This window comes from Callithrix jacchus, chromosome X (assembly GCF_049354715.1).
Source record: "Callithrix jacchus isolate 240 chromosome X, calJac240_pri, whole genome shotgun sequence".
Taxonomy (NCBI): Eukaryota; Metazoa; Chordata; class Mammalia; order Primates; family Cebidae; genus Callithrix; species Callithrix jacchus.
In genome coordinates this window covers 110,816,460-110,835,825 of record NC_133524.1, presented here as the reverse complement: position 1 = coordinate 110,835,825, position 19,366 = coordinate 110,816,460, and the positions used below count along the sequence as shown (strand labels likewise).

Genomic DNA, 19,366 nt, shown 5'->3' with positions numbered 1-19,366 from the left:
AAAATCTGATGTTCTACACATGTATGAAAAATGCATTAACATTTTATAGTGATGTGGAAGCTGGAGCAGGACATTAAAAAGAAAAATTAAAACTATGATATGGCAAGCAACTGAAGCATTATGAAGTATTAAAAAATTGGATAAGATACATTCAAAGATCATTTTTTATCTTGACCCTTTTCACATCAGCAATTAATCAATGTTTGTGTATAATCAGAATGATGCAAACTCTCCCGTTAGCAATGACTCTTTCATCATTGATCTTAACGTTGTACCATGGGTCTTAGTGACTTCTTTGGTGAGGAAAACGTAAAGTCTGGAAGTATCCAATAAATAGTCAAGAAGAAGCTCCATACCTTCTTTATCATGGGCAAACATTGTGTTTGATATTTCATTTTAACTTCTCTACTCACAGTTGATATTAATTAAAAGTTATTTTGGGCAATTCTGCACCTTGATTTGCAAGCCTATCTCTTCCTCTCAACTCTCTTCTTGCTTAAATTGTACCAGTATATAGAACACTAGTGATTTTCTTTAAAAAATAATAGTAAAGAGTTTAAAAGCAAATGAATTTAGAAACGAGTTTAAAAAACTACTGACAGATTCTGAGTTTTCTATAAGCTTTTGCTCTGAATAGTATTTGGAAACTGATACTTAAAATACTCTTAGATAACAGTAGATTTGCTTGGTAGGATTTATTTTTATTTAAAAAAAACTAGTAATATTTACTATACTTGAAATGACAAGCTTTACTGTAAAAATTACAGAAAAAAATCAATACAAAATATATTATCTGTCTGAAGTTATATGATAGAAGAAAACATTTTAAAAAATACATAAAATGGATTTTAAAAATTGGATTTAAATTTTGCATTTAAAATGCAAGTGCCATGTTTAGATTTGAACTTGTCAAATCTTAAAAATACATAACTACTGCCAAGCATGGTGGCTCACTCCTGTAATCTCAGCACTTTGGGAGGCTGAGGTGGGTGTATCATGAGGTCAAGAAATCAAGACCATCCTGGCCAACATGGTGAAACCACATCTCTACTAAAAATACAAAAATTAGCTAGGCATGGTGGCACACACCCATAGTTCCAGCCACTTGGGAGGCTGAGGCAGGAGAATCACTTGAGCCAGCAGAGGTTGCAGTGAGCCAAGATTGCACTCCAGCCTGGGTGACAAGAGCAAAATTCCACCTCAAAAAAAAAAAAAAAAAAAAAAAAAAAAAAGAAATAAATGACTACCATATATGAAATTAGATTAAAATAGAGTTACTTATTATGCTACAAAAGTATAAAGACAGTAGTAATTTCATGGAATATCCAGCCAAAATGTTTCCTCTGTTGTTATAATTGCCTTTTATTTCCTAGTAAATGTGATATTTTAAAATTTTTTAAATATTTTTTAAATATTGCGATTCATCTTTTATTTTCCTATTTAATTGCCAATTACTAATATTACATAGCATTTTGCATACTTTTTCTATATTTATTTCTATTAGTAAATAGCTGCCCTTCCCCTCTAATAATAAACTGTGATATTTGAAACTACACACATTCTTGATATGTAGAAGGTGATATATGATTGATGTCTCCTTACTTGTCTTCTATTTAGTTCCTTGAAAACATTGTAAATGACTAAGTAAATGTTATACTGAGAGCATGTTGTCGTGCATGAGTATTTGGCATATTTTTCAACCTTAAGGCTATTAATCAAGGTACCATGAAAAAAGAACACACAACCTTTGTAATTAGACAGACCTGGGTTTGAATCTTGGCTCAATGCCTTATTAGTTGTGTGTTTGGGCACATGACTTAAACTCTCTCTGTTTCCATTTTTTTTTCTTACAGTTGTGAGAATTACATGAGATAATGTATGTACTTTACAACATGCACTGAGTAGGATATGGTCAGGGCTCAGTATTTGTTAATTCTTTCCCTTTCTCTTTCCTTTTCATCAGAAGTGTCCATGATTTCTTTCTTAGACATTCTCCTGTCTCAGAGATTCTGCTGTATATTTACTAGATGGAATGGTATATGTAAATAACAATTTCAGTAATACTATAGTTTAAAATTTCTGACAGAAGTTTGAGTAAATAGAAAATCCAAACTACCAATCAAAACATACATTGAGGATTATCTTGGGGTATGTACTTTCCTTCTCATCACTGTTTCTTTGTGCACACCTCAATGAAAGTTAACTATTTAAAATGTGATTGCAACATATGTGAATGTTTCAATTTAATTTCAATATATGCAAAGCACACATGCAAGTGAATCATGGAAAAATAATCACAGAGGTAAACAGACTTCAATCTATAAAATGTATTTCATTTTTTACCTTTTAGATCATGCCATTGAACTTGTTTGATTGTTCGTGTTATGACTTCATCTTTCACAGAGTCTGTAGTTCACAGAGACATTGTCCTTAAAAACCACATGAAGGTCACTGGTTTCCTTATAAAAATGACATAATGGATTAAAGCTGGAATTCTGTAGCTAGTGACTCATGCTTGCATTTGTACGTTTTAAGAGATGTAATTTATAGAAAGGAAGCATCCAGCCTTGAGCTCTTTCAGACTTCAGTTGCTCAAATAAATTAAGAAATAAAGGCTAACATAAATAAGAGCACGTGGCCTGTCAACTGGTCAGTCATCTAATTTAAACTTCAAAAAATACTCTTATTTGTCTTTATGTGTTTCTTTCTCACTGTGAAATGTATGTATATTATATAACACATGCACATATATCCTCTACCTATATGTCAGTAAGAATAAAAGTCGTAATTTTTAAAGTATTCACATACTTGCATTAACTTTCTAATTTTTGAAGCCAAAAATGCAAATGTACTTTCTGTTCATTTTGAATTTATTAAGCATGACATGATTCTCAAGGACAGTATGATGTAGTCAAATTTTTAAAGGCTTTCATTTAATATGCTACATAGCCTTCAAGAGGCAGTGAACCATGGTGGAAAAGAACCTGATTTCAGAGTTAGGAAATTGAAGTTCTCTCTGCAGTTTTGCCAATAATTAGCTGTATGACCTGAAGCAAATCAGGAACCCTCTCTAAGCCTTAATTGGTTCATCTTTAAAACATAGGCAATAGTAAGTCACTTACAAATGTGATCAGTATGCTTTAGTTCTCCTTGTTTTCTTAGAGTGCTTAGTATTTAATGTGCTGTTGCTTTCATAACATCATTCATGTATTTAGGAATTCTAAAGTACCTTGCTGGTATTCCTAAAAATAATCTGAAAAAAATGGATGACTTTTTTGGCATTGAGAACTAACAGTCAGGTGATATTCAGACTATTAATTTTAACTGAAAGTCTATCTACAGCTCATTATTTACTTGGAACATAAACCAAGGTGTAATTCAGGCATGTAAGGGCTTGCTGATAACAAGTAACTCGTATGACTTCTAACTATATAAGGTACCTTACATATTTCTGTTGGCATCATTCAACTAAGCGAATCCATTGCTAAACACACAAAAGGCACTCAACTTCTGTTTGCTGATTTATTTATTTTTATTAAGTTAGGGATATAAAAACAACAGAACTGAATATGAATGACTCCAGACTCATGGAGGGTTTTTTGTTGTTGTTGTTAAACAAAAGTCTTTTCAATCCGAAAATCTCTGTGAGTCAGTCAAAAAGAGATTTGGCCACTCTATGTTTAGGCGATAGTGAAAATGGCATTCAAAAGGGTTGATCTAAATTTACATTTCTTCTTGGGGCTTTGGGATAAAGAGGTTTTCGTACCAGTATTTTCATTACGTGCAATCTCTTTTCTATTTACTGTGCTCCTAGAATCTTCTCTGAATTTAACAGTAACCTTTTTCTGCCAAATCCTTCATGTAGAGCTCATATATTTGATCTCCAGCTACTGACTAGACTTCAGACTACTAAAGATCAGAATCGAGTATTGCTTTTTCTTCTGGGAAGCCCTAAAGTCCTCAGTCAAATATCTTGCCCAGAGCAGAATTTAACAATCGTTAAATGTAACAATGTCTAAAGTTGGGGAAAAAACCTGAGAACAGTTTCATTATTAGTATTCCCAGATAAATATCATTCTTAAATATTACCCAAATCTTTAAATAATGAATGCTTAATTTTGGGGCTTCCATTCTTTTCTATTCTGTCTAGAACCTTCTCTTTTTTGGAAAATTTTGAAATTTAGCTAAACCAGTGTAGCATGGATTATTCCAAACGCTTTGATCTCCAGGGCTGACATATCTCTAGAGGCCCAGTATCACATTTTCAGTTCTCCAGAGAATATCTGATCTCACCATTATTTTAAATATATTCATATCAGAGGTGACTGTCACCCCAACTCGCTAGTTTCTAATTTTCCTCTTCTCATACCATGAAACATGAATGTCCCACAGCCCTTTGGAATATTGTCCTTCTTCTGTGTCAATTCACACCCTACTTGTTCACAAGCTCCAATTCATTTCCTGTCTATGCCAATAAAATTCCCTTAGTTGTTTCTTTTCCTTCATTTTTATGTTCTACACAAGTTGGTCCTTCACTATATAATGTCTTGATTTTTGTTGCATGTCAATACAGTTTATCTTCCCAAATAAAAGATAAATTTCACAATGGTAGGAACCGTAAAATGTTTGCTAATCCTCTCTTGACAGTTCTGTGACTCTAAGAACAAGCGCTATATTCTCTAGCGTGTGTTTTTTACAATGTTGGATATAATTAAGCTTCAAAAAATGTTTCTTTTTTCTTTCTTCTTTTTTTTTTGAGATGAAGTCTCACTTTGTCACCTAGGTTGGAGTGCAATGGTACGATCTCAGCCCATTGCAACCTCTAACTCCTGGGTTCAAGCGACTCTCCTGCCTCAGCCTCCCGAGTATCTGGGATTACAGCCACACACCACCACTTCTGGCTGATTTTTGTATTTTTAATAGAGATGGGGTTTCTCCATGTTGGCCAGACTGGTCTCAAACTCCTGGCCTCAGGTGATCCCCCCACCTCGGCTTCCCAAAGTTCTGGGATTATAGGCATGAGCCACAGTGCCTCGCCCAAAAAAATTTTTTAAATGATGATGACATTATAGAAATCTACAAGATTACTCAGACAGATCAAGAGCAGACTAGAGTACCACAAGTTAAGATCTGACTAGGGACAAAGGTTTGAATAATTCTTTTGAAATTATCTTATAGCAACATATATGGTACAGCTTTAGATTCATTAAAGATAGTGGTAAGGTATCTTGGCATTTTTCCAGGGGAAAGTAATTGGAAATCAAAATGGAACACTGTTAAAAGTCATGAACAAGCTATAAATAACTTATTTTTTTCTGCTTCCTGCCTCACCCCCAAAGACTCAAAGGAGTGCTGAATACAAGTAGAGGAAATTGAATATTCCTCAAAAAAGAAATGTTCTAGTACAGGGGAAAATGATCATATGAAATATAATTAAAGGCCCCTAGATGAATGTTTGTCCAGAATTTGTTTCCTTTGAAACCCTTTATAAAGTAATAGCCTGTATTTGATTTAACCTAAAAATATAATAAAGGAATAAGATGATTTCTAATCATGAAGCTAAACCATAAACTCAGCATTCACATTATTGATATTCAGCAAGATATTAATGAACTCCCATTTAAAATTCTCCACTGAAAGCTAACTTTGAGACAAAATTATTCAATTATTTTATCAATTTTTATACTAATTAAAATTTTCTCCTAAAAATTGTTTTTCCAATACTTGTATTTAAAGCAAACATTGCTACCTTATCCACATGTACAGTATATTTTAAATGTTTAAATCCAAGGTATACGATATTAAATTGTTTATCAGCACTTCTGTTTTTAAAAAATATGTTGGCTGGGTGTGATGGCTCACGCCTGTAATCCCAGCACTTTGGAAGGCTGAGTCAGGCAGATCATGAGGTCCAGAGATCAAGACCATTGTTGTCAACATGGTGAAACCCCATCGCTACTAAAAATATAAAAATTAGCTGGGCATGGTAGTGCATGCCTGTAATCCCAGCTACTCGGGAGGCTGAGGCAGGAGAATCGCTTGAACTCAAGGAGTTGGAGGTTGCTGTGAACCAAGATTGGGCCACTGCACTCCAGCCTGGTGGCAGAGCAAGACTGTATCTCAATTTAAAAAAAAATGCCGCGTGTGTGGGTAAGGTAGAAATGTTTGCTTTAAATACAAGTATTGAAAAATAATTGTTCTTAATGCAGAAGGTACCCTCTGTTATCTGGGCTCTGGCCTATTACAGGAAATGTGAAAGGGATAGGGCTAATAGTCATAAAAGTAAAGGAGAACTCATAATAAGTTGAAGCACTCTTTTGAAAAATTTGAGGCAGAACTCAATCAGGGCTTGATTTACTTTGACGACATCTTGTTTGGCTAAAGGACAACCAGATAGCTAAGACTTCTAATACATTCTGCGGAAAATAATTTGGATTTTATTTTTATGTTTTAATCTGTCATATTGCTCACTAGTCAGTCTATGTTTATTTAAATCTTGACCATATGCAAATAAATGTCTGCTTCTTTGTAGAAAACCAAGCATTTATTATGCTTTTTAAACATCTCAGAGTTTAACATGACTCTCTCCACATATATACAAAAATATGTACACACACATCTATATCTAACTTCCTAATTGTATCATTTATTTCTGAGCATCTAAAGTTCTCTGGTACTAAATGTCTATGACATGACGAGAGGGGGAGAATAAGGGAAATATAATGAAATTTTGAGGCTGAGCATGGTGGTTCATGTTTGCAATCCCAGCACTTTGGGAGGCAGAGGCAGGATGATTGTTCGAGTCTAGGAGTGCAAGACCAGCCTGGGCAACATAACAAGACCCCCATCTCAAAAAAAAAAAAAAAAGTTGGGCATGGTATGGTGGCACACACCTATAGTTCCAGCTGCTTGAGAGGCTGCGGTGAGAGAATCGCTTGAGCCCAGGAGGTTGGGATTGCAGTGATCTATGACCGCATGACTGCACTCCAGCCTGAGTGACAGAGTGAAACCCTGTCTCAAAAAAATAAAACAAATGGAATTTTAAATAAGAACTTGTAGGTTTGTTTGAATTGGGCTGTAGAATTAACTGTGTGACTTAACAAAAGTAATTTAACCTTTCTTATCCTTCGTTTTTTCATTTGTTTAATCCAAGTAGTAATACTGGACCTAACTAACTGGAAGTTACGTTGAAAATCAAATGAAGGGATATATGAGAAAAATATATACGAATTCTAGAATATCTACAAAAAATGTTGTATTATGGTGTAAAAGGCAGACATATTAATAATAAGGATATTTTGTGATTGTATTATTAAACACTTTTAGGTATATGTTGCCTGTGTTAGAAAATAAGATAAAAAATGAGGGAGGAAAAAACAGGAGAGAGAATATAAGAATTGCTCTTAGGCTGAGAAAATCTATAATAGGAAATGACGAAAATTTAAAAAATACATGATAAAAAATATAAAAAGAGTTAAAAGAGAATGTAAAATAGATATTAGGATGAATCTCAAAAAAACATATCTGCAGTAGTGAATCTGTAGTAAGATCAAGAAATTTGGAGTTCTCTACATGTTATTTGTAATCTCTCTTTCTGAAGCCTTTAGAGCTATAGATATTAAAGTAATGAAAAATATTTAACTGGAAAACATAAATATTTCCAACATTCTTTACTATGAGTAATTATCTATGTTCAGAGGTTGGCAATACAAATAACTAGAATTGTTTACATTTATCAATTGCTTTCATGTCAAAATGCCTTTTGCCAAAGCATTTTGATCCGTTTAACCTTTACTTCTTTTTCAATTTCTATATTTATTAAACATTTTACTATGGAAAACTGTTTTACACCCATCTCGATTCCCCCTAAACATAAAATGTCTATTATGGTATGATTTACCATTCAAGATGTCTAGAAATCTTCTAGAAACCCTATTAAGAAAAAAAAGATAATTGTTTTTAATAACATTTCTATGTCCTCAGGAAGTTTTATATACTAGATTAACTATAAGATACAGCATAATGGTTTCTGAAAGGCAGCAGAATGTTACTTTCCTATCACATAGTTAAATAACTTCTTTTGTGTAGAGTTTGTAGCTGCACATTTAATTTATTATAAATCACCTAAAATGATTGTTTATTATTGATAGCCAAAGATATCGTAAATTTACTTTAAATAACAAAAGACAAAAAGAAGAGACATTTGCACTCACTCAGTAATCTTTAAGACATGAATCATTTCAAATGTAGGGCACTGGAGTGAATGGAAAGTTTGAGACCCAAAGTGAATTTTGACTTGAGATTTTATAAGAATTTCTTATGTAGTTGAAGAGTCACAACCACTAATCTTCTGTGTTATAAAATCAACTATCAGAGTATTATTATTTGAAGTGGATTTTCAGAACTAGAAACTGTTGGTATTTTCATAACTTAGTAGCTTATGAAATGATCTCAGTAACCATTCAGTCGGCTTTTCTCTTTAACGGATGAAGACATAGAGGCTTGTGAAAAACTAGAACTTAGGTCATTTAACTCTAAACTTGTACTATAAATACCTTTCCCACAGTGATTGTGTCTTTTTGTATATTAATTATTCAGCAAATATATACTGAGAGAAACCACAATGTGTAATGATATATGCAAACGGTAGTTGGGGAGTATAAACATGAATAAATTATAATCTTCGTTCTATGTGAATTTATAATCCAATAGGAAAGATAACAATCAAATTTAAAAGTGAGATGATGCATCTTAAACCTTTAACACCAGGCCTGGCTCTAAAGTAAAAGTTGAAAACCAAATAACAAAAATAAAATGCAATAGAAGCCGGGTGTGGTGGCTTACGCTTGTAGTCCCAGCTACTCAGGGGCTGGGACAGTAGGCTCGCTTGAGCCCAGAAATTCAAGGTCAGCCTTGGCAACATAGCAAGACTCCATATCCAAGGAAAAAACAATGTGATACGATGTGCTAACAGGCGCAAATGTGTAAGAGGCGCAATGTGTTGTACGATGTGTAAGAGGCGCAAACAGTTATGTCTATTTTCCTAAAATTTAAAATGGAAATTCTGGTGTTCTTACATATGTGAGTATAATCCAGGTGATTTTTAAAATACGGCCAGTAGTCTTTTTACACTGCACACAAAAAATTATAACACATTTGCATTGTAAGCATTGCTTCTTGGCTTTATAGTCTGCATGATATTCTTCCTCATCCCCTCCAATCAAACAGTACATCTTTCTCTGAATTTGTCTGCAGTCATTTCCCAGTGTTCCCCATTAGCTGATGCTTGTTACTTCATAACCCACCTAATAGTCCCTTGTTTCATCCTGATATTCGGCAGCTACTTTGGTAGCTGGAAACTTTTAGCCCTATGTATGCTCTGCCCAGGAGTTGGGCAGCATTATTCGATGCCACTGTAATGAGAGTGGGAGATGTGCAGAGTTCAAACATGGGATAGGGAGTTGTCTGAAGTGAGCTTTCAAGTACTAACCTTAAGAGTCTATAATCACAATGGAATTTAAAAGTTAGTACATTTGAACAACATTTCTCAGAAACAATTCTGAAGCTGTATTAATGGACTGAAATGTAAAATAATGAAGAAAAGTGATCCACGAATAAATACAAGGTAGGAAGGACAAGTATTATTTCAATTGTCATGAGAAATCAAAGAAATCCGGGAGAAGGGATAGAGTTTTTTAAAAATAATTTCTCACACTGTAAGTGCTGTGATAAATATACTCTGTATCATACTACAGAGACGAATGAACTTTTATTTGATCTTGTTGCTTTATTCTCAATCAAGAGACTCCGAATATCCACTATGTTTGTATAAATTTGGCTGCTCTTCTGAAAATGGCATTTACCCAAGGTAAAGTATAAATGTATGGTTAAATAAGTCAAATTACTTTATAACAATGTACTATCTTCTCAGCATTTGAAAGGTTTTCACTTTTAAATTCTGAATTAGGTCAGTGCAAAAGTAATTGTGGTTTTCACCATTAAAGTGGTGGTGAAATAAATAAAATAAAATTTTATTTTATTTGTGGGAGTTTTCTCCATATTCTCTTCCCCATTTTATATATTACACAATTTGTGACTCTATATTTGTAATCTTAGGGAAGTAAGTCATTTAACCTCAGTGGTTTCTGTATTCTGTATCTGTTTATAACAGAGAGGTTAGTTGGAGGGATCCTTACAAAAAGATTACCCAGTATAAGGCTCTCATTTTGGAGTTGTGAAAACTGGGGCCCAAGTTAAGCAAATTACTGGGCCACTTTTTCTTCATTCATCCTGTGTGAGAGAGTAGGAAAGAGAAATCAATGCTGCCTGTACCATAAATTGCAAAACTGTATTATTACATTGAATTGCCTTTACTGTCTAACAGTACTTATTTGTTTCTTTAGGAAAGTATTGTGGAAGACATTTATCACCTCACTAGCAACCAACAAAGTGTTAAATGTACATTAAGCCCTCAACTGAAACTCCCTTGCTGAATTTCAATTAAGCTATTGCTGAAATTCCGTAATTCTTACAGACTTTTCTTTATTTATCTTCATCTTACATTTCACTAATTTGGAAGATAAATATGGACAGTGAATTTTATAGGTATACTTACATGAAATTTAGGAAATTGGCTGAGGTTTGGCAATAGAAGCAGGAAAATTTGACACAGACAGTTATCCAATGAGAGGTGGGTAATAATCCTCCAACTAAAGAATCTGCCCTTGCTAATTTAAATAACATTTTGGAGAGCAAGTCATTGTATCAATGAAGAGTCATTTGGGCTTATAGTTCTACCATACAAGTTGTTTTCCATTTACATAGTGATTTTAAAAATAGATACAGAGGTATGATGAAATGACTAAATAAATAAATCTATTGAGAAATCAGTTCATTTCTGCTTTTTCAAAATGTGGGTTCAAAAAATATTTGTTGGAGAGATACCAGATCTTCCTTGTTTTACTTCCTTCAAGAGTGAAGTAATCAACATCTTTCTGAATCTATTTTAGACTAACATTACATTTTAAAATAAAAGATATGGGCCTATTAGACCTCTTGGAGTCATTGACTAACCAAAAATTCTAGAGCAATCTACTTACAAGCCACAAAGCATTAAATTAACTGTTTAATCTAAGATTTAAAAGGAAACTAATAGACCTATGATACGATCACTCAAAGCAATTCATTAATACTAATGTCTGATTTCCTTTAACATTATAAAAAGTAAGGAAATAAAGCTGTTTTTTACAAGTTTATTTGCTACAAAGGCATTTAGGAATTGTTATTTTTTTTCTTCCTCTCCCCTTCTCAGGAATTATTATTTTAAAAAGAAAACTTACGCTTCCTTCTGAGCCATCAACCCATACCACAAAATGAGTACAGAACTCAGTTTGCTAATAAAAAGAGAATTCTATAGTGATGCATGTTGTCAATGAAATGGTCTCTCTCTCATATATGTATATATAATGATGTATTTCACTGTGAAATGGAAAATGAAACTGTGTGTTAGGGCTAAGCTTTAGCTAAACTAATTTAAGAAGAATTATAATATTTTTATTGCCCTAAAATATGTTCAGAGAAATTACCTGAAATCATTTCAGGAAAAACTGTTATTCTGTTAGATGCCTTGAATTCTTGAATATTATTGTGCAGATGTGCTAAAAATTCTATTTTAGCTCTTTCTTCACCTTCTTTCACCTTTACTTTTACTATTGGAACATAGGTTCCTAAAAGTGGCAATACAACCAATCAGGGTTTGTTAATTCATTACCTACTATGGGCAAGGCATTTATCATATATGTGGGCTAGTCAACAAAAGCTTCATGCAAGAGGTGGGGCTTGAAACAGACCTTGAAGATCAGATAGAATATAGATATGTTTGGGAGAGTAAGCTACATACAACAGTATTGAACTTCTCCAATCTTTCAAGCAATTTTGAATTACAGATCTTGTTCTTTTTTTGTTGTTGTCGTTTTAAAACGGAAGTAACAAATGGAAGTAATTTGTTTGGTTTTGGATTTTTAAACCTACTTTAAAAAAGACTTTAAGCATACTTAGAATTTTTCCAAGTATGGTCTTTCTACTCCGAAATAAGTTTAATTAAAGTATTGTAATCTGATATGATTTTTCTACCTGGGCTCAGATTAGTAAACTAAAAAAACTGGCACTTCCTTTTAATACCAAGTCACAGTTATCAAATTACTTTTCCTGAATCTAATGTGAAAAGGAAATACATGGCAAATTGGATAAGACAACACTTGAAACCTTCTGATACATGATAATTCTTTTAACACAAACTCAAGATTCTATTGTCTTTATAATTAAACAAAAGATGACACTTAGAACTGGATCACGTAGACCTTTCTCATCTTATCTCTTCCCAGTTCAAAAGGCTTGCATCTTTTAATAGCAGCATTCTCTTAGATTTACAATTGGGCTCAGCACACTGAAGCCTTAGCACAATATTCTTTGTAGTTTTAGCCTTTATCCGAAAAATCGGGTTAGTTTGCCCACCATATTCACTGTGCTTCCTGTCATAACGCTGTTTTCCCTGGGCATACAGGGGAATCTGTGCCCCTCTTGTACTTTTTCACTTTGTGGGGTTGGTGCTAGCCACACTTTTTAAAGAAATTCTTGTGAGTTTTAGGAATGTTCACCATGCTTGTGAGTGCTGTCAGCACAGAAAGAGATAAATGATTTTTAATGATCCTTCTAACACTCAGTCTTAGACATCCAGGGCTTCTATTTTACTGCTTGAATTTCAAGTAGGCAGTCTTACGTAAAAGACCAAATATGAATGGCCTTTGTTGTGGTGTTACATGTAGTAGAAACCTGTGAGTCCAACTCACAGTAGTAGCATCTGCCTATCTAGTCATCTCTACATACAATAGCATTATTTCCCTGACTTCATTTCTGTCTTAGTATTATCTCTGTAACTCCCCTGAGCTTCACTCAGCTTCTTGTCCCTCAGTCTCTCAGCATTAACAGCACTTTCTCCTTTGCTCTACTTCTTTATTGGTAGCTGAATCTCCACAAGAAATGTTGCATGTCTATCTCATTGCCTTGCCAAGCTGCATATCGAGGACTAATAGACATTGTCCATTAATATCCTCACATCCACATGCAGATTTGTTCTGTTCAAAGGCCAGTTGTTACAGTATGAAAGAAAAATTAGCCAATTTCTAAACAGAGACAATAGTTTGTTGTTTAACAGCACGGCCTCTCGAATAAAACTGCCTGGTTTCAAGCTTGGTTTTGTTCATTCAGTTTGAGCAGATTAACTTCTTTATATGTCTCAGTTTCCCTAACTGCAAACTGGATAGTAGTAGTACCTTCTCATGGGGTAGTCATGAGGCTTATATGAGTATATACCTGTAAACCTCTTAGAACTGTGTAGTGCATGGTAAATGTCAATAAATACTGGCCATTGTTATCATCTTTTATATCTGTCTTATGAAGACTTGCTAACTTGGGCTAACTACTTTGATTACAGGAAGCTATACTTGAAGAGTATTCAGTGAATCTTGATTCCTGAGATAAAATGAGATACATACATTTAAAATACACTTGCAAAAGATTTGGCATTAAAAAATATATTATGTTTTATGAAAAAATAAAGGAAACCCTAGTCAATTCATTCATTGCTACCCTTGTATAGACATTAGTTGACATTGTCTTCGGTTTCAGTGGTGTTCAGTTTTCACTTCATATTTTTACATTGAGCTCACCCCTATACCCTGCCACTAATGTTAATTCAACTCTGAATTTAAATACCCATATATGACTGGTGGCTGTTGCATTGGACAATGCAATACTAAAGGCTTTCTAATAGCTTTCAATAAATTTATGCATAGTTCTTAATAGATAATAATAACAATATGTTACCCAAGGGGGTACTTGTATTTAAAAGAGACAACTACTAAGATTAAAGAGGAAAATTCCTGAATGTAGAATCAAGTTATATGGAAAACCATGAAGGCTACTAGTCGAGGGACCAGGCATATAGAGAATTCCTTTCTAGTGTCTCTCAAATTAGACCATGTAAGTGGTCATCTATGAATAAGGTTAACTATAGTTAACAAGGTTGACTGTATCAAATGCCAGCTATATGTACAATGCTGTGATAAGCAAGTATTTTAGGAAACAGCAGATGGCACAGTCTTAGCCACAGCTGAGAGGAGGAATAAATATCAAGGTTGAAGTAGAGATGCCGGGTAGAAGGAGACAAAAACAGAATTAAAATTCCATCTTACGTACATCTTATTTGAAATCCTGCCTTCGCTCTGTCATTTGTGCATTAAAATGTCAGAAGTGATTGGCAAAGAGTTGTTGTAGGTGAGCATTAGTATTAAATCTGCTAGTGACTTGCCAAATGATGATGCAACTTAACCACTTGGTTGGTTTCAATGTTATTTGTCTAGAATGGAGATGACTAGACTGTTTTGCAGCAATGTTTTCAGTATATGAAAAAACCTTCTTAAAATGTCTTGAAGAATGGCAGTGTTGGAGAGATCCATGACTTGAACACACATTAGGCTGTTGACTGGTGATTTCTTTTTGAGGTTCAACAGTACAATATGTAGGTAAAATAACATAGGTAGCCTAGAATGCTAACAAATAAATAATATTATTAATATATAATATTAATATAAATAATATAAATTATTGCTTAGTGCAACAATTTAAAATTTTCAAAGTGCTTAATACCCATCTGTTTCACAACAATCACGTGGGGTTATATATGATATTGACATTAAATATCACAATAATATATTATTAACTTTAATTTATGATGAAGTTTTCCTAGTTTGCTTATGGCTACCCAGGCAGCTAGAGTGACATAATTTAGCAGTTCTTCCACTAGACAACACTAAGCCGTATCAGATGCTTTACTAAAATAATCTCAGTGCACATACATTGTGCTTTTGTGAGATATTACATTGCTATGAAAGTGAGGTGGTAAGATGCTCTTTAATAATACTGGCCAAATCGTCTGGAGCTTCAGGAGCCATTAGAACCTGGGAATTAATTATCTCCCAGTGGGCTCAGCAAACTGCAGCCTCCTTCAGTCTCAAACCTTGAACAACTTAATAAGAACAGCTGAGGGATATTTAATGTTGGTTACTGATAATCTCTCCTCCAAATTTTGTTTTAATTTTTGTGTTTCCCTTAGCTGGAGAGGGATGACATTCCCTTGAAGGAAATACATGGAACAGTAAAATTACTGAAGTTTACTCAATTATAATGTTGGGCTAATCCATTAGAAGGTTAGGCTTTTCAGATTTTACTTTTATTGCTACAGAAATAAACACGCTCTTCCCAAGTAGCCTTGGAAACATAAATAAATATTTCTTATTCTCTTGCCTTAAATTAATTTTTGAGAATACCTTGAGAAATTGAGGGGAAAAATCTAATGGCACCAAAAAAATGGAGGATAAGAATATCTTCGTCATTCATAGACTTGCTATGAAGACTATATGATGTAATATACATATGTAATAGTCCTGGATCCACGTACGGCATCCAGAAGGTTCTCAGAAATATCAGTTCTCACCTCACTTATGATGAATTCATATTGCACAAAAGCCACATTATCTGAAAAAGTCATCAATGTCATCCATGCCACCTCTAGATGGAGATAAACCCCTCAAGAAAGCATAGAAAGGGTTAATAACCCTCTCTAGATAATGCAGATAGAAAAACACTGTTATTGTTGCTAAAGCATCCCAAATCCTACCTTGACGACATTGCAATCACAAACCTTATCCACCTTCCGAATTTCAGGACTTGCGTTGGGCTTGCTGTAGATGATAGATGCCATTAGGAAAGAAATCATGTTTATGAAACAAATACTTTCTTCCCTCCCCAAGAGGATCAGAAGAATTTATTTAGGGAATGAAAACTATAATTAAATATTCTATAACCTGCCTCCCCAAAATATGGACAAAATTATTTATTTCCCCCCACCTGTGGGGTGGAATGGGTGGAGGGTGATTGTAGATTATTCCAAAACAACCAGGTGCTAAGGAAATAATACTCTTCAGAAAAGACAATATTCAGTATGACATAAGTAGTGCAGAAGAGATGCAATGATTGCGGTATATATCATTTTCTGTGGGACATGTCAGTTGGCCTTTTGATTTGTCTACACATATGTAGCCAACTACACAGTAACACCTTGTTTCTATTGCACTCATATTTTGCTTGTCAGAATGGCTGATAAGCATGTAAACTTCTTCATGAAAAAATTAAACTGTAGAACCCAGATATCTTTTATCATTACTGTGTGTATGAGGTCGCAATTGCCTGCAAACTGGGGAGCTCAGAGGTTACTCACTGCGCAACATTTTCTCTCCCCACATCTCCCCCCACCCATCATCTTAGCTCAACTGTATACGAGCGTCCCTTGGTTAGCCTGCCTAAAAGGTATGTGGTAAGGGGCATATGCACTTAGTGGCTCAGCAATCAGAAGCCTCCTTGGATGGGACATGTACTGGGAAATATTAATGAAGAAGCTGTGCGATACTAGCAGTGATTCCCGACAAAATTAGGTATCTTTTAACTGCCGAATGTCCCTATCTGAATTTTGAGTCGAAGAACGCTGTCGCTTAAAATACAGGGTTCTCAAACACAATGCAAATGTCTGTCACCTTAGGTCACATGCTACCCAACAGGAAGCAAAAGGCAAAGGGCATGGCGCAGAAAAGAAACAGACACACAGACACGTTTTGCAATGACGAACTTTATGTGACATCAGGAACGGCAACCTGTTCTCATGTTTAGCAATTCCGAGGTACCCTGTAAAGAATGCTTGTCAGGTTAAACTGAGTAAAGGGACAGGAGTAAGAGGCAGCGCTGCAGACTTTTCCGCAATCCTTTTCAAAATATAGAACTGTAACCAAATGACTTAGATAAGCTAATAATAATAATAAAAGGTTCACTGGATGCCCTTATCCTCTCCTCTTAAGCTTAGGTGACCATCAGCAGCGCTGTTCAAATTCAGCTAACAGCTGTTATTAGAACGAGACTCAGATCCGCAGTGTGTATCTCCCCAGAGTTACGGATGTTCTCTGAGACCCTCCGAAAAATCAGGGTCGGTTTTCAACGAGAACATAATAAAGGATCCTTAGTTCCCCCTCTATCCGCACCGTCCCAAACCTTGAGCCCCCTCCCACTTCCCTGCAGTAGGATTTCTTAACATCGTAGTCGGTCCTCCAACTCAGTTGCACCTTCCGCAGCCCGACCCTCTACTCAGCGACATTGTGTTCAGTTTCCCTCCTTTCTCTCCTCCCCCTCCTCACTTCTGACACCCCACCCCCGCCTTCCGTTTCAGTCTCGGCTTCCCACGCGCCAGGTTTTCTAGACCCCCGCCTCCGCCCAGCGCCTTCATCTGGAGCCCCCGCTCCCAATCCCCTTCGAGACTTCAGTGCTCCTTCCTTGGAACCTAATCGCCCCTCTTCTTCCAGAGACTCAGTCTCCACGCGATTTGCGCGTTCAGAGTCCCTCCCCACAACCTCCACTAGGGCCAGTGCAGTCCTGCAGGCTGCAGCCATCCGGGACCTGTCCCCGCTCCCCACCCCATCCCCCCACAAATCGTTAGGGTCTAGGCTAGCAATGCCGCCCAGGGCTCCAACTTACCACTAGCGTCCGGGAGGAAGATGAAGCAGCGGTCGCCGCGGCGGCAGCTAGACGAGAAACGGACTCGGCTGCAATCGCCCAGCGGAGCCCGCGGCAGTCGGTGCGCTGCGCTGCGCTGCGCGCCGCAACCTCACGCCTCGGCGGAGGGAGAGGAACGGAGGGAGCTCGGCGCAATGGGAAGCGCCGGCGAGTCGACCTCCTTTAGGCGACCGTGCGCCCCCCGGCTAGGTTTGGCTTTTCTCTCTCCACTATCTTACTCTAGCTTAGTAACTGACCACCTCCAGCATCTCTGCACTAATCGCTTCTTCTTTCTTCTTCGTTGGCCCCTAACTAACTACACTACTCTAAACGGACGAAGACCATCACACGAGCGCCACGACGATCTCGACGACTCCGACGACAACGAAGCACAGACAGAGAGAAGAAAAGTTCATAAGCAATCAGCAGGTAAGGGGAAAGGCAGGCCAATGGAGCAGCCAAGGCTAGCAATTCAGCGGCTCCAAAGGCAGAATCGGTGCATCTGAGGAAGGAAGCGTCCTCAGCGAGCACCAGACCGCCTGCCTAGCGCGGGTGAATCTGCACCGCGCTCTTGAGCCAAACGCGGGATGAGGGGAGGAGCCAAAAGAAGCCAATCAGCGATCAGCATTACGTTGCCCCCGGGCCTGTTTGGACCGGACTGTTAGTGCATCTGGAGCCTGCTAGCAGAGGGCGGGAGACCCCGTGGTGGGGGTGGGGGTGATGATTAACTTAATTCACTAGGCCTGGAGAGTGGGGGGCAACAAAGATCAGCTATGGCACCTGATGGAGGGAGAGGGAAGGTACCCTCAAAGATTCACAGCATACTCCTCCTCAAACACACACACACACCCTGTACATTTCATTTCAACAAACAGTATTTCCAAGTCTTGCAAATTTCACCGAGCTTTGAAACTCCTTTCAAGGGTCTCTGTTCCGACTCTTGTCCATTTCTCCAATAGTAGCAACTGAGGCACTCACAGGGTCAACATTTGGTGAGTGCACAAAGGCCACAACCCTGCCATAAGGCCCACTTCCCCATCCTTGCCTCCTCATCTTTCTTCTATTCCCAAAGGGGAAAGGAAAGATCTTGGCCTTCGACCCCCAGGAAGGCACAGTTTAGTTCCTTTCTAGACCCTACAAGCCTCGTTAGAAAGACACCTTGAGGGCAGCCCTTACGGGTTTCCAAGGGGCTGAACCTATCTCTCTGGCACAGGGACTTGGGCCCACAGCCAGTCGGTTGCCCAGCAGTTGCAGGGCGAGGGAGGAGGGGGGCTGTCAGTGCAAAGTTAACGTAGCAAGAGTTGAGCCACAAGGCTCTCTTCTGGCAACTGCTGGGATGCCGAGTGCAACGGGGCAGGCAGAGCTCTTTTTCAAAGGCTCCCAGGCGCCGCCGGGCAGGTGCCTGCGGTGTCCGTGTCCTAGCGGCAGCGCAGAAAGGTGAACGGGGCTGCCTTGGCCAAGACGCCTCAGAGGCACCAAAACCAAGCTTAGTAATGGAGATGATCCCACTGAGAGTGGGGACAGAAGCAGATCTCTCCTAAGGGGGAACGAAGGGGCGAGCGGGGGTGGTGGTCCCGGGTGACGGCCAAGGTTTCCGCGGCCGGGTACCGAGGACCAGGGTGTAGAAAAGTAGAGATTGGCTCCTCGCCAGTCAGAGGTAGCTGGACCGAAGCAAAAGGTAGAGACTCCAGTTTGGCTGTTTATGACCGGA

At 37.1% G+C, this 19,366-nt stretch overlaps 1 protein-coding gene across 2 annotated transcripts in view; it reads right to left on the bottom strand.

Moving 5' to 3' along the window:
- Window positions 1-18,200, bottom strand: part of HTR2C (5-hydroxytryptamine receptor 2C) — a 293,407-nt gene extending 275,207 nt beyond the window's left edge. For both annotated transcript variants that reach the window (XM_002763170.6, XM_035289637.3), the window contains exon 1: window positions 17,638-18,200. The gene's annotated coding sequence lies outside the window, so the exon portion shown is untranslated. The remainder of the gene's footprint in view (window positions 1-17,637) is intronic.
- Between the last annotated feature and the right edge of the window lie 1,166 nt (window positions 18,201-19,366).